This window comes from Vidua chalybeata, chromosome 17 (genome assembly GCF_026979565.1).
Source record: "Vidua chalybeata isolate OUT-0048 chromosome 17, bVidCha1 merged haplotype, whole genome shotgun sequence".
In the NCBI taxonomy this organism is placed as follows: Eukaryota; Metazoa; Chordata; class Aves; order Passeriformes; family Viduidae; genus Vidua; species Vidua chalybeata.
The window spans coordinates 2770520-2786515 of NC_071546.1; the positions used below are offsets into that span (position 1 = coordinate 2770520).

At 41.6% G+C, this 15996-nt stretch overlaps 1 protein-coding gene and 1 long non-coding RNA gene across 5 annotated transcripts in view; one reads left to right on the plus strand and one right to left on the minus strand.

The window, feature by feature from the left end:
* Nucleotides 1-7790, minus strand: LOC128796807 (uncharacterized). 2 transcript variants are annotated; one of them, XR_008433900.1, is made up of 5 exons: nt 7725-7790; nt 7460-7523; nt 1359-1478; nt 970-1254; nt 1-81 (listed from the first exon to the last, which is right to left on the minus strand). It is a non-coding gene; the product is annotated as an uncharacterized LOC128796807 (long non-coding RNA). The 2 variants fall into 2 exon arrangements; XR_008433899.1 differs by lacking the exon at nt 7725-7790 and having other exon boundaries at nt 7460-7606.
* Nucleotides 7743-15996, plus strand: part of ASIP (agouti signaling protein) — a 22470-nt gene continuing 14216 nt past the window's right edge. For all 3 annotated transcript variants that reach the window (XM_053958819.1, XM_053958821.1, XM_053958818.1), the window contains exon 1: nt 7743-7879. The gene's annotated coding sequence lies outside the window, so the exon portion shown is untranslated. The remainder of the gene's footprint in view (nt 7880-15996) is intronic.

A 15996-nucleotide genomic window follows, 5' to 3' on the forward strand; every position in this document is an offset into this window, starting at 1 on the left:
TTTTTTTATATGAAAGCAGGATCAATACAGACAAGTCTATCACACAAATTTGAAACATTCAGTCTTCGGCTAAAACTCTTCCTGATAAAGTATGAAAGTGAAAGAGAAGGTTAGGATTAACTGTTCATGGGCAGTTGCCATTATTAAATTACATACTGAAAGGCATGATGGATAAAGCTTTTCAAGAAATGCTTTGCCTATAATTGTTCCAATCCAAAAGCACTGACATTTTCAATTTTTCCGTCATCAATACACTCTATTTCTCTTCTTAGGGATTTAAAGTATTTAAATTGCAAAACAAAATCTTATATTGACCGCAAGGTTCTAAAAATGAGGGTGACGGGTAAAGAAATGAAGTCAAATCTGGCAGAAATATTTTAGATCATCATGAGAGTGAAAGACAACTCACGTTATGAATTTCCAAGCAAAGAAAAGGAATGAGAGAAGATGGGAAAAGAGTAACCAGAGAATATCAACAAGGAGCTGTCGCTGTTGAGATGGACACACAACATACACATGCACACTTGTGCAGAGACAACGATGGCTTCTCTTTATTACAAGTTGTTCTTACGTTTTATACCCTTAACAAAGTGTGATCTTAAGTCATTAATTACATCAAAACAGCTCATTATATTCATCGGACAAAGCAATAGCTCACTGTACTTTATTAGTACAAAGTAATTAACGTCAATTAATTGGTAAGAGTTTACAACAAATTATTTAGGCACATATGCTGCTCACTAAGGCACGTATCCTCTAACTCAAATATCCCTTATGTGTCTATTTTATTGGTTTCCATGCTAACGGCCTTGCTTTCTTCTTTGCTGTGGATAAACTCATATTTTATCAATTTCTTCTTCTGCTAACTCAGTTGTTTAGCCTGCAGACCAGCTGCTAAACCTATCCACAGGGAGTGAGAGGTTGGGGGTTTTTATGTTGCATAAACCCAGAAGTAAATCCAGTACCAACCTGTAGCCATGTGGATTTCAGTCCTTTTGACTCCTTCTAGTGAAAGAGCATCCTTTGATTTCACAGACTGTCAGAGCAACCATTGGACACCAGACCTCTTGAGCCTAAAGGTAAGACATTCTCCTGAGCTGTAGCTTTATTACACCAAAATGCAACTTCAATACAATATTTTACTCAAAAGCGTAAATCAGATTGGTTTCACTTTGACTTCATGTGCCACTTCTCCCACTGCTAATGCTGAGGTTTCTCTGAGTGGTCTTCAAACATGTCCATCTTCTCCACTACCTATCACAGAAAAAAAGTAATTTTATAGAAGTGCAACTCTGCAGAACCAGGAGCAAGGGATGTGCCACTGAAATAACAAAGGTCTTAAACTGCTTTCCACTGACCTTTGCAAAGACTGATGTGCATAACCTGATGTTTCTGGGATATTTGTTACATCTACTCCCATGCAAAAGCAAGAACTGTTTAACCAAGTTGGCTGCTTTCAGGAGGGATCAGGAGCTCAGCTGTAAGAGAATGGGAGACTTCACTGAGTGCTGGCAGCCCTTCTGCAAAGGAGCTCTCATGACTCATTGTATTGTTCAAACCTCATCCTGTCATGATGCTTCAGACACTTCATTCCTCTATTTTTGATTGTTGCTACCCATTTTCACACATATGGGAAAGGATTTGCTTGACAGTGATAATTTGCTCTCTTTTTAAAACATTAAGTGTAAAATCTGCTCATTTCTATTCTGCTGTTCCTTCTACTGAAATGCTTTTGCTGTTTGGCAGCTCTTTCACTTTTGCCTTCCCAAGTCTCTCAGGAATGTCTGATTTGACATGGCACTGACTTCAATTGATTCTCAGGGCACTGGGACCCCCTAGGTCAGTCATTCTTTTTGAAGATGGAGGCAAAGAATGGATGATGGACCAGGGGGGTCTCAGGGTCCTCTGCTGGAGGACCATGATTGTGAGATTGATCAAATCCCAGAAGAAATTGCATGGGGTCTGCTACCCCAGCCTGATCCCTAAAAATCAATGGGCCCTGATGGAATTTGTCCAAAATCTTCAAAGAGGTGTTAATGTCATCAAAGAACCCCTCTTGATGATTTTTGAGTGATTTTGGGAATCCAGAGAGGTCCCAGCCAAGTGGAAATAGACAGATGTTGTCCTGATTTTCAAGAAGGGCAAGAAGGTGGACCCTGGAAACTACGGGCCTGTTAGTGTCCCTTCAATGCCCAGTAAAATCATGGAAAAAGGTTATTCTGGGAAGTATTGAAAAACAGCTGGAGGACAGTGCAGCCATTGGTCACAGTCAGCACAGCTTCATGTGGGGACAGTCCTCCTTGTCCAACCTGATTTACCTCTATGGAAGTATGGAACAACACCTGGTCGATCGAGGAAAGCCAGTAGATGTAATTCTTTTGGACTTCAGCAAAGCTTTCCATACTGTCTTTCACAGGATTCTTCTGGGCAAAACATCCATCCCAACACTGGACAAACACATCATGGGAGGGGTGAGCAACTGGCTCATGGGCTGGGCACAAAGGTGGCAGTGACTGGGGTGACATCAGACTGGCACAGGTCATTAGTGAAGTTCCAGAGGGCTCAATCTTCATCCCTGTGCTCTTCAACGCCTTCATAACTGACCTGGCTGCAGAACTGGAAGGGAAACTGAGCAAGTTCACAGATGATGCAGAACTGGAAAGAGATGTTGACTCCCTTAAAGAAAAGGGAGGTTCTGCAGGGAGAGCTCAACAAATGAGAGAACTGGGCCATCAGTGACCACATGGATCTCAACAAGGGGAGGTGCCAGATTCTGCACCTGGCATGGGGTAACCCTGGGTGTGTGGGCAGACTGGGAATGGGATGCTGGGAAGCAGCTGCAGGAAGAGCTCGTGGTCGATGGCAAGTCAGCAGTGCCCTGACAGCCAGGAGAGACATCCCTGTCCTGGAGGGCATCAGGCCCAACATCTCCAGCCAGGGAAAGGAGAGGATTGTCCTGCTCTGCTCTGCAGAGGCCTTACCTCCAGTCCTGGGGGCAGTTTGTGCACCATAATATAAAAAAAGACATTAAGACCTTAGAGAACATCCAAAGGAGGCCACAAGGATGGGGAAGGGTCTGGAGGAGCCACATGACAAGAGGCTGAGGGGGCATGGTCTGTTCAGCTGGAGAAGAGCCTGAGGAGAGAACTCATTGGGGTTTTCAACATCCTCATGAGGGGCAGCAGAGGGGCAGCTCTGATCTCTGCTCTCTATGACAGGGACAGGACCCAGGGAATGGCTGGAGCTGTGCCAGGGGAGGCTCAGCCTGGAGATCAGGGAAAGGCTCTTCCCCAGAGGGTGCTGGCAGTGCCCAGGCTCCCCAGGGGATGGGCACGGCCCCGAGGCTGCCAGAGCTCCAGGAGCGTTGGCACAGCGCTGCCAGGGGTGCCCAGGGTGGGGCTGTTGGGGTGTCTGTGCAGGGATGGGGCTGGGCTGGGTGATCCTCTGGGTCCCTCCCAGCTCAGGATATCCTGTGATTCTGTTCCATGGCTCTGTACCCAAGTATTTTAAGTAGGGGACTTGCATCGCACCTGGGTCTGGAGCACAGTGCTCTATGTGTGCATATATAGGTTTTATCTTTCTCTAGAAACCTTACATAAAATGAGATAATAATTCCTGGCCTGCTTATTTTCTTCTACCACATGATCCCTGGCTTAGACTGAACTGTTTCAGAGATGTGTTTGATCTCCATTACAGTGGTTGGGATTCTTGAAAGCCACCAGCACAAATTCATCTCTTAAATTACCCACAGGTCTTGATGCTTCTGTCCTGCCTTGCCTAGCAAGTTTTGACAAGTAAGTTATCAGATGAATAGCTCTTCTCAAATGGGGCTGACTGAGAAAATGGGAAGCAGCTTCAAAGCACAAATGATCAATTGTCTCAAGAGACACAGGAGATCTTTGGGGGTGCTGAACCCACTTATCCATCCCTTCTTTGGATATTTCAAGACAATTACCCAGAGTTTACACCAATCTGGATATGAATTTCATCTAGTTCTAATCAACTAGATCTTTTGTTCTTTGGCTTTGCTAATCTCAACTGCAGTGAATTTCACATCTGAGTTAATGCTGGGTTTATTTGCATCACAGCAGACTCATTGGATGACCAGGACAAGATGCTTCATAACCTGATATTGCACATTATTACTGCTGTCATTTAATATTAGAGGATGAAAGAAAGTTATTACTAAGTACAGAGGTTTGAGAGCTTGTTCTTCCAGGAGAAGATTTCAGCCTGGATTTAAAAAACCAAACCAAACCAAACCAAATCTCAAAGCATGAAAATGCTGAATTTTTACTTTGCTCTGCCAGCATTTCCCATCTTTGTACTGTTCAGCTGCCCAAAGGCTTACTTTCTTTTTCCTCTTAGGGGTGAGCAGCACAATCATGTGAAATCTGTAACTGTCCCTTCAGATGATCCTTCCAGGAAACATCACCTGCTGATATTGGCATGTCACAGAAGCAGAGAACCTTCTGCCTACTCAAGCCTCTGGCAGACTTGTAAACAATAGCATTTTAATTTATCTTTCTTATTTATATATTAGAAAAAAACCCAACTTTTAAGCCAAGATCAGAAGTTTTCAGAATAGCAATGTTTTCCTAATAAAAACATTTGCAATTGAGATTAAAGTTTAAAAAATTATTAATAAATTAGATTCTTGTACTGTACAAATGCAGCAAATCAAGCTGCATTCTGTCAGGCTCAGCTGCTTTCTGTCACAGGAACATGACTCCAAAAATCAAAAAGATGTTGCTGATAGAAGTCAGATCTCATATGTCCATGAAAGACATCAAATCCTTTTATAAGATAATACAAGGCCATTAAAACACATGATCTATAACAATCCACAGACTATTCAAAGGGCTTTGCAGATGATGGGTGCACACTCACCCTGGTGTGAATCAAACAGACCCCATATGTACCCACATCCTTGTAGGGATTCTTTTTGTCTCAACCCATTCCCAATGCCACCAATTGCATCTGCAAGAGATGCTCAGGGGAAGGTGAAGAGAGGAGGCGGCACAAAGGAGTCAGAGAACAAAGAGTGATGGAGGGCATGGTGAGGGAGCCACAAGAAATTATGAGGAGATGGAGAGGTTGACAAAATGTGGGGAATTGAGGGAGATCAAAAAGCATGGATATTGGGAAAAATGATGGGGATAAAGGAAAGACAGATAAAGACAGGTGGATAAAGAAGAGTGTAAAAACACATCAGAGAGAAAAGGAAACTTGGCTGGACAAATGGGGGAAAACAAATATCATAGAGGAAAACATTCATGTACAGAACAGGAGGAAGAAAAGCCAAGACGTGCTAACTATGGAATAAGGGGAATAAGAAAAGACAAAATACATTGATTTTGCTGTAATGTAAAAGAATGGAAAATAAAAAGAGCCAAACAGGGAGAAAATGAAACACTGAGATAAAGCAAAGAAAAGAAGCCCAAATGTGCTCACACACTAAATTTTTACAAGGCTGGTACAGTGTATGCAAACCAGGTGTTCTGCATCATGTCTGACAACCCAAACCACAGTCCACCGTGACAGTGGAGTTTCTTTACAAAGAAGCACAGAACTAATCCCTGGGATTTCTTTCTCTTTTAAATGAGAAAATTAATTGAATCCCATAAATGTCTGCAATATAATGAGATTTAAATTCAGGGTCTCAGGGCTGGAAGGTAAGCTAAAACCAGAATTTGTCCCTAATTTAGATAACAGCAGTGTCTGAAAAATAGGGGGTTTGTAATGGGAAATTTAGACTAAGCTTTTATTTCAAGGGGGATTAAAAAAAATAAAATTTTCAACATGAACTTTGAAATTGCACTTTCAAAAGGAAGGCTGCTAATGCTGTCAAATCCCCTGTAGATATCATAATTCTGTGATTTAAATGCTTTCAGATGAAGGATTTGGTTGCTGTTAAAGATTTTCATGTGATAAATGCCAGTTTCAGAAACTAACATCCCAACCCTCTGAAATTCACCCAGTTCTACCAGCGTGCCCCATTTCAAACCCATCACCCAACAAAAGCAGGAACAAGGGAAATACATCTCTCAAGAACCTCAGAAATTCCATATGTTCATGCAAGTCTGTGTCCCCCCGCTGTTCCAGCTGTCTTCATACAGCTCCTCTGAGAAGCTGCTCCGAGCACCACTCAGGTGTTTTTCCTCAACAACTTCCTCTCCACCTGGTCCCTCAAACGTTGCTTCTGAAGCACTCACAGAAGTCCCATTTTGTCCCCAGTATTTCTGGTGGCTGGACACATCTTTCCTTCACGCAGGAACTCCGTTGGTGGGTAATCCCTAAGTGTCCCAAGATCCAAGCTAACATTCTGGATGCTTTTTGGAAAAAACACAGGCTAAGCACTGTGTATCTCCTTTAGCAGATGTTCTGCACTCTAAAACAATGCAACATCATAAACTGCTAGTACCTTCAATCAGAAGTAGTAAAAATTAAAATTAACAACTTTAGATATTTACGGACTTTTCCAGTTTGGGGGGTTGTAAGGAGTAGTTCCTGCTCCAAGGCAGCAAATCCCATGGCCCCATGTTTCTTTGCAAAGTTTTCAAGTCCTGTAAAGTCAGCTCGTGTTACCTTTATATCATCTTTCTCACCTAAACTGCCACAGTTTGGCAGGCTGACTGAGAAAAAAAAAAAAAAATAATAAGAAGACCTCCTAAAGAGGCATTTTTCCTTCCCCAGAATAGTCCTGATGAGATCCTCAGCACTAAAAAATACAGACTTGCTCATAAGACAGAGAAATGCAAGGGGGCTGCAGTTTTATTTCATATCAGATCTTCCACCCCTCAATCAATAAAACTATTGTTGAGGCTGTTAAATCAAATTTGATCATTCAGCTTCCTAAAAACCCATTGCTGCTTTGAAATTCCTTCCAGTCAGAAGCTTTTGGTGCCCCAGGCTGCAAACGTGAGCAGTGTTGTCAGCAGCTAAAGAGCTCAACCATTGCTCGTTTCTATCGCCTTGCACAGAACTCACCAAAATAGGCATAAAAAGCCCAAAAACCCAACCCTCATGGCACACATGACATGCACATGGCTGCAAAATGGCCAACAAAAAGTATTAATATACCATGGAAATGTATAATGATAAATGATAAAGGGACATTTGAGATGTCTTGAATAATCACACCCACATTCAGGTAAACTCATCTGGTCTTTGTACATGCTTTTATCAAGCTTAAGAAAAATAGCTTTTCCTCGCATTTTGGCTCTTAGTGACTTCACAGAACTATTTCATTGAAGTGGAGCTAATGGAAACCTCCCAGCTCTCCTGCCCCGGGAATGGCTGAGGAGCCGATCGTGCAGATGCCCAGCGTCCACAGTGATCTTCAGGGAGCCAGGCAGGGACCCCTGCAGCAAGGAGCCTGAAACGAGCACTGTAGAGCACAAAGGATGGGGTTTTAGCAGCAGGCCTTTTCCTCCCCCTGCTATCTATCCTTTTCTACCTGAGTGACAGGAAAATCCCAGCTGGAATCGCCTCTGCCTGAAGACGGCCGGACCGGGTCTGTCCTGGTGGGTTTCAAATGGGAGGAAAAGGAGGGGCTGAGGGTCAACTTTCCACTGGATTTTTTTACCATGAGACAGCAAAGAGAGAAGGAGGGGAAAGAAAAAAAAAAAAAAAAAAAAAAAAAAGAAAAAAAAAAAAGGGGGGGGGTGTCGAGGGGAGAACTGATCTGATAAAAAGCAGGAATTGAAGCAGGACAGACTGACCATCGGCGCTCTGCTCCGCGCTCGGGGCGGCGCGGGGAGCGCCGCGGGCCAGCGGCAGCGCTCAGCTGCCGGGGCCCGCCCTGCCCGCGGAGCAGCGGCACGAGGGAGCGGCTGGCTGGCCTGGGGCCTGGTGACCGGGACACCTTTCTGCTTCGGTAGGACAAAGCCCTGAACCTTGCACAGGGCGTTTTCCTTGCGCTCCTCTCCCGGACTGAGCCGATCCCCTCTCCCTGCCGCGCAGCGCCGGAGAGATTTGCCTGTCTCTACCTCAGACCAGTCCTGCAGATTCTCCCTCACGGGTCTGGCAAGCAGCAACGTTTTCAAATTCTCTTAACTTTGTTATTTTACCATTTTGTTCTTCTGCATTTATTTGCTCCACTTTTCTGTTCTACTCCAAAGCCGCCTTTTCCAGGCACTGCCTGCGATTTAGGTTGTTTCGATTCTGTTTGGTGTTTCTGTCTCTTCAATATTTTTTTGTTGTTGCAAATTTTGCTTTTTCGTTTAGTCTACTTCTAAGTTTTTTTTTCCTGAAATTATTTTAGATATTACATTTTCTCTCTTCACTCTTTTATTACATGATTTTAACAACGTACATTTGAACTAATATACATTAAAATTAACAACGTACATTTCCTAAGCTGTATTTTTACACTGTTCCAATCGATTAGCTATATTATTTTATTCCCCTTTCGAACTGCAGCAACTAAAATGATGATATAATGCTAAAATAAATCTCTGTTTTCCTGAAGCTTTCATAACTCCAGAAAGATAAGAAGGGATTGGATTTTATCTATTTTAGGAGTGATAATATTTGTCTTTGAAGATCAGACTGTAATTATTTTTCTGACTTGTCCTGTCAGATTTTGCTGTAGCACCTCACAAAACGAATCCTACACTTCACATATCCCATTGTCCAGTCTTCCATTAGTGTTCTTAATATTCTTTAATTTTGTGTGTGTTCAGCAAGCAATGGTTTCTTTACACAGTTAACAAGATACAAAATGCAGAGATCATTTCTGACTGGTGTTTGCAGCACCAGAATTTTTATATCAACATCAATTTCTACTCAATTCTATCAATTTTATAGACCCTGCTTTCACTGGAAAATGAACAATTTTATTGGTAATTTTATTGTGGTTGTTATTTTCCAAAAAGGACTAATTTCTTTCTGTTGTCCAGATTGTTGTCTACTTTTCCCTGCTTTATTTCTGCAGCTATACTTTTACAGCTCTCTCTGCTGCCTTTCAGCCACACCACGAAGGCAAAGGAGAGCTCACTGTGTTCTAAAGTGCCTCTGGTGCTGGGCCTGGAAATTTTGGAGTTTCTGGGCGTCTTCTTAATGTGAGAAACGCTCTGACCAAGGCAGGGAAAGTCCTGCAGAAGCATCACTGGACTGTCCCCCTGCCTGTCCCTTTAAAATTCCAGGCATTTTATTTGGATGGGCTGAAGTCTCTCATTTTAGACACTTCAATCAATCTCTTTCAGAAAGGTCTTTTGCAGCTTATTAGGGCTTGGAGAGGGTTTTTTTTTGTCGTTTGGTTTTCGTCGTGGTTTGGAGCCTTTTTTGTTGCTATTTTTAGTTGGGTTTGGCTTTTCTTTCGTTATTTGTTCTAGTTTGGGTTTTTTTCCCCAAGAACATCCCATGTCTTTCCCCAAGAACATCCCATGCTTTCACAGCATTCTAGTCCAAATGCAAAAAATACACAAAAACCAGAGTGTTTTCCCTAATTATATTCCCTTTTTCTTGTACATAAAAAACCCTCAATTCACTGAAAACTGAAGGATTTTGTCGGCTTAAAATATATTTTCTTTTTCTTTAGCATTCCCTTCAATATGTTACACACAGATACAGAAGCAAAGATACACATTAATCAGTCCCCAGTATTTTGCAGACTGAACACCTACTAAAACCCTTGAATAAATAATGAACACCTTGTTAATTAAGTGTGCATGCTTATAGAGGACATTTGCATAGAAGAAATATTAACTTATTTTTAAAATATTAATAACATTCCTTTAAAAAAGCAAATTTAATGGAAAAAACCCAACATAAGTGGAATAGTCATATTTTTTTCTTTCAATCAAATCAGACAATTTCTCTTCAAATTTCTTTATGCGGATGGTTAAACTTTCATTTAATTTGCAATAAGTATATTGAATTTGAGTGATTAGGAAGCAGAAGGCAGCACTTTTTGCAGGAAACATTCACTACACCTTTTCCATTTGCTTCTCTCTGCAATTTGAAATGCTCATGCCATTAAAAAAACAACCTGGGATAATGAGAAATACATTACATTCCAAATAGTATTGAATAAAGCATTTTGAATCCATTCAACATGATAACTTTAACTGTTTAACAAAATATGAAGCATGGGCTTTGTCCTGACAATAGAAATATCCCAGTTAAAAATACCTGGGTGTGCACATCAGCCTCTTTGTATCTCCTTGCAGAGCAAAACTTTAAATTAATTTTGTCATGAACTTAAGGGAGGCATTTCCTGTGCCAGGGGAAAGCAGCCCTGGAAGGGGAGCTGTGCTGGGGGCAGCTGCAGGTCCCAGGCCCAGCTGCTGGTGGCAGCAGGGACGTTCTTTTGGGGGAACACTCTGGGAAGGCTCAGCTGACAGAGACATCCATGTATTTTGTGGCTGGAAATGTATTTGCTTAAAAGAAAAATTCAGAAAGTGGCCAGTTCCCAGTGGGGAACCATCCAGAGGCCCAGAGTGAATCATCAGATGTAACACATGTTACCACATATTTAATTTAAATATATATATATATATGTGTGTGTGTATATATATATATTAGATATATATGTGTATGTGTAATAATATCTATTATTATTTATATATAACAATAACAATTACATATATATATATATATATATATATATATATATAAAAATAATATCTATGTATCTATTTTTTAAAATTCATGCCGAGCTTTTAATCATTTATATGTTGGAATTTCAAGGCTTGTTCTTTCAGTATATTCTTAACATTTTGAAATGGACTGCTTCAATAGGTCTAATTCAATACCTGACACTCTGGAGGTAACTTTTATTTTCCACGACCTAAAGTGGTTTTAGTGATAGCAAAATTAAGATATAAAAAAAACCCAAACAAACAAACAAACAAAAAACCAAACAAACAAACAAAAAAACCCAACAAAAAAACCACAGAAAAAAACACAAACCAAACTAAAGCAAACAAAAACAAACTGAAAAAGAAAAATAAAATAAAAAAAGAAGAAAACACTTGGAAATAAGTAAGTAGAGAGGTAGGTCAAGTTGGTGGGAAAACTGTAATGCCGTAAGTGTAAAAGCAACATCTTGGTTTTCATGATTGTATGAGTCCCCAAAATTCCAGAGTTGAAGTGAATATCCACACTTGGGCATAGCTTCAGATTGGTAAGATGGTAAATAAAATTGAAGTTCTAGTCATTAGTTAGCCCATAACACAAACTCTGATGTAATGTCCAGCAATTTTGCTTAAAAGCTGTATTTCTTAGGAAAAAAAAAAACATAAAAAGCAATTTTCTCTAGTAGAAAAGCCAAAGGCAGAGGTTCTAATGTATAGTTGTTACTGAAGCAGAATGGTCCAAATCCTGGAAATGTTTTGGACCTGGCTTCTTCACTTCTGGCAGCTTCACCCCATTAGAGCTTTGTCATCTTGCTTGAAAACTCACTTTTCACCTCATCCTCATTCCAATCCTGCCAAGCGCATTCAGGAACTGAGACACTCTCCATTTTCCCTTTGGAATTCCAGGAACTGAGCTTTGAGGCTCTTTTTTGACATATTTTTGAATTTCTTTGGTTTATCCAAACACTTTCCAATAAATGAGTGGGGTTTGTGGAGCGCCTTCCAGACACAGCCACACCGATCTCAAACAAATCTCCCCCCTCCTACTGAAGTTGCTCCAGTTTTCCCATTTGAGAGCTCCATTTGCACTTCTGACAGCAGTGCTACGCTGCGAGCTCATTTCCACATCAATCCCAAACCCTTGTGCATTCTTGCTTCCTAGAACAGCATTTCTCAACCAAATGCACAACAGACATTTTTTTTTTTTCTTGGATGTTTGTCCATCATTACTTTGTTCCTAGAATGTTTGTTATTTTCCTGTGGGCAGTTAGTCCATTAATATGCCACTTGCAGAAATTTGTCTTCATCCTTAGTTCCCACTTATGGGCTACACATGGATTTTCCGTCCTTCCAAAGCTGTGCCTCACAGAGCTTTGTAGAGACAGTCCAGATCTCTCACAGATACCCAAGACTGCTCCAATGTCTTCCTTCCATATGGGACACAACATCTGAGTCCCTTATCCCAGGATTTTCCACACACACAGACAAGAGCAAAGCAAATAACCTTATTCTTGTTTTCTTTTTCCTCATTTCTGGTGGAGGCACATGAGTACAGCAGATAAAGTTTGCAGCTACTCCATGTAAATCCAATGGCTCCAAGTGTTCAGGGTAACACAACCTTGCCAGGATGTGGAAGGAGTGTCCAGAAACCTCCTTTTCTCCCCATCAGCAGCCAGGAAGGTCTCCCTTCCCTGCCACTCAGCACTCTGAGCTGGGACAGGCCAACATGTGTCACCAATATGGAAGTGGTGCCCACAAGAAGAAATTGTGTTTGTAAACCAAGATTAATTTGAGTCAGGCCCTTTCACTGAGGATGTCAAGGACACAGGCAGGGATAAAAATAGGATATTTAGCAACCCAATTACACATGGAACACAAAGACTTTTAGCATTCTCTTTTAAATTTAATCCCTTAGTCATGGCCCCTTCAAGTTTCCCTTCAGCAGGTGTGTCTGCCATAAGCTAAGCAGGAATTCCTCCCTCCTGCAAGGCCTCCTAGGGAAGCAGGGAGCCCTGGGGGGCTCTGCCCCTGCATCCTGATCCCAGGATACAGCTGTGCTGTATCAGAGCCAGTCCTATCACCTGGAGCAGGGAAGAAACACGCAGGGCCCCAGGAGTCCGGGATGCAACATCCTGGATGGATCACCACGAGCAGCACAGCTGCACCCCATCTCCTGGGCACATAGTGCACAGTGGGAACCTCTGCCAACAGCACAGCTCCTGTTCCTCACTCTGCTTCCCACCCTCAGCAAATAGGTATCACATGGACCTTGGCACCTCTCCCAGCTCTGTCCTCTGACTGTCAAGCAAAATGCTTAAAACTGATCAGCAGAAACAGCCAGACAGCAAATTAATTTTGTTTTTACCACCAGATATAAACTGGCCATTGTTCTTAGTTATCACATTAACCCATGGCCAAAAGGATTGCCCAAATGATTTCAGAAGTGAATCCACCATCAGCCTCCACCAGTCACACACCAAATATTCTATTAGAAAAAACAGCTTCACATTTTAGATGTCTGGATTGTAACATAAAAACCGATTTGTTTCTGAATGTACAAATAGAACAAACCCCAAAACAACAGAGGCTTCAAAGGGAATACCAACAGGAAATCTCACATATCCATGCCAGTAAAGCCGGTGTCTAGTCATGAGCTGGAAGAGAGGAGAAGGACCTGTCAAAAAAGTAATGTCTTACAAGACAAGGCAAGCTCTTACAAGATAGCAAAGGGATAAGTATTTTAAGGGTTTCTCTGGAAAGTGAAAATGAAGCAGCAATAGTTTGACAGCTTCCTCTTTCATGCAATATTCCAAGTCACTTCCCTAGTTTCCCTTCTTACGTGCTCACCCTTCTAGAGACAGTTCCACAGAGCTGGAAATCATAGTATTTTAAATTTCCCCCAAATAAGCTAGAAAGACTTAAACATGCAGAAAATTAGTAACAAGAGAGAACGCATAAAGAATGTTTTTAAAAATCCCCTAAATCTCAGTATGAAGGCATGAGTACATTTTCAAACAATTGAAGAGTCATGTCCCTCAGCTCCAAACAACACTGGGACCAGGAACACATGTCATTTCAAATAGACAAAATATTATAAGAGATTGATGGTATTAAACCAGAATGTTAGAATTACTTAAAAACAGGAAACAAAACTATACTCTTCAGAGACAGCTTAAATTCCAAGCTGCACCTTGAAGGAAGGCTAAACTGCCATCTCAGATTAGGTGCTAATTGGAAACTGGTGCTGGGTGAGAAGCTTCTTTTCAGTAAGGCAGGGAATAGCCAGGTAATTACCATGGACTTAATGGTCCTGTGGATAATTAAGCCAGATGGATCCAAACCCTGTGGATAATTAAACCGTGTTGTGGGCATTGGCTTGACTCGAATCCTGGCAAAATTTTGGAGTAGAAGGTAGAGAACTTGATTAAAAAAGACTTGAGTGGAGTAAGCAGATTATTTGGCACAGTCAACGTCACTACCTCTGCTTGTAATGAAAAATTAGCAAGCTGCACAGCAGAGCCATGTGGATAACCAAAGAACTGGAAGAGAAATAATTTATATTTAGCAATTCTACAGGCTCAACCTGTTCACCTGAGCTGGGAGATTATTAGGAAGTTTCTTGCTCATCCAAGCACCTCTTAGGAAGGAAAAAGAAAGTAAGTGCATTTTTCACAGTGAAGAAGAAGGATTCATTTCCTAGAAAATGAAATGAGACAAATTTACTGCAATGAATTACCAGAGATGTTATCACTTTGTTCAGTTAAGCCTGAAATACTGAAATCTAGGCAGAATCTCCAGCCTGTCCTGGAAGAAATCAGACCGTGTGATTACAATGGCTTTGTTTGCTTTTGCAAGCTGCAGCTTCATTACAGCTTTTCCCCCTCCTAGGTATTTAGCAGCACTTTGTTTATCCAGTCCTGTTCTGGGGATTTCAGGCTACTTTCTCAAGGTTCCTCTAAATTATGGGTTCAGTAGTCACTTCTAAATCCATTGCAAACAGTAACGAGCACAGTAGTTCTGGTACAGGCCACATCCCTGAAACCATTTACAAGAGCCACATCATTCATCCCCATCCCTGCAAACAGGCTTTAGAATTCTTGATTCCCTGGGCCTTTTCCACCTGGGTAGAGCCCAGCTCACATCACAGTTACTTCTTTCTTAGTATTTCTGTTATTAATCTATTTCTAGTTTTAAGATTCACTCCATCCTCAGTTGTGGCATCTGACATCTGTATGGAAAGTGAGACAAGGATCCAGCCCTTCATGGGGCTTTATATGCACCATCACACTGGATAGTTCCTGGCAGGGTGCAGTTTTGTCTGGTTTGGGGGCTCTTTTTGAATCTGTGTTAGTTTTGAATATGAGAAGTGTCAGAACAGATTGACTGACAGACATCTAATTCATTCCTAAATCTCCCTGACTTTGGAGACTGAATAATTCTATCCAGGCAAGGATTGCAGTGCTGCCCTACCCTGCACATGGCAAAGGTTTCCCTTACATCTCTGAGCCTTTTCTCCTGTAATTCAAACCTTGGCTTGTTGTTCTGTCCATCCTGAACAAAGAACAGAGTGTCTGAGTGGGGATGGCTCCAAACAGGCAGCAGGAGAGAGAAGAACAAGCAGAATCATTTATCCTGAGTTCTAGAGGCTGTGATGGACAAGTTTTCTTCTAAGAGGACTCTTTCTTTTCAGTCTTACCACACCTGTCTCTGAAAGCCAGTGAGTCTGTGCTCCTCACTGCCATAAAGTGTGATTCCCACCTTTTCCACCTGGAATTTGAGCTATGATGGCACAGAGAACTCAGCTGAAAATCCTTCAGAGAGAAAAACCTGTTTTCTTCATTTCCAGCCTATCCAAGCTCAAGCGGTTTTGGTCTAAACAGACTGGCACATGCCTAATTAGGGGGGGCTTGATAAACCAGCATAACTGTCAGAGAAAAATACACACAGGATGGTTTGAAAGAGCCTGTGCTGAGCTGTTCCCTCCCTCACATACACACACACACACACAGAGTTAAAAATGGTTGCATTTATATTTGCGTACACAATAATATATACAGCATCTGTAAATCAGGGGTTTTAAATATATGCAAGCCAAATTATGCCTTTCATTGCATATTCCTGCACATGGCAAATCTTTTCATACTGTCTGACCTTCCTAACTGCTCTGTAGGCATCAAGGAGCCCCAAAGATTTGGAGATCATAGGAAGGATTAATACAAAAAAGGAAACTTTTGTCAGTGGAGTATAAGGAAATAGGGTGTAAAGCACAGGACCACTGGAGGTGTTGCTAGATCACCTTTTATCTCAAGCAATTATTATTATTTGCTGGCATTCATTCTGACTTACACACATTTTTGCTCCACATGGGTGACCAAAATTGGGCATTATTCTCTACATGAAGACCAGTATGTGC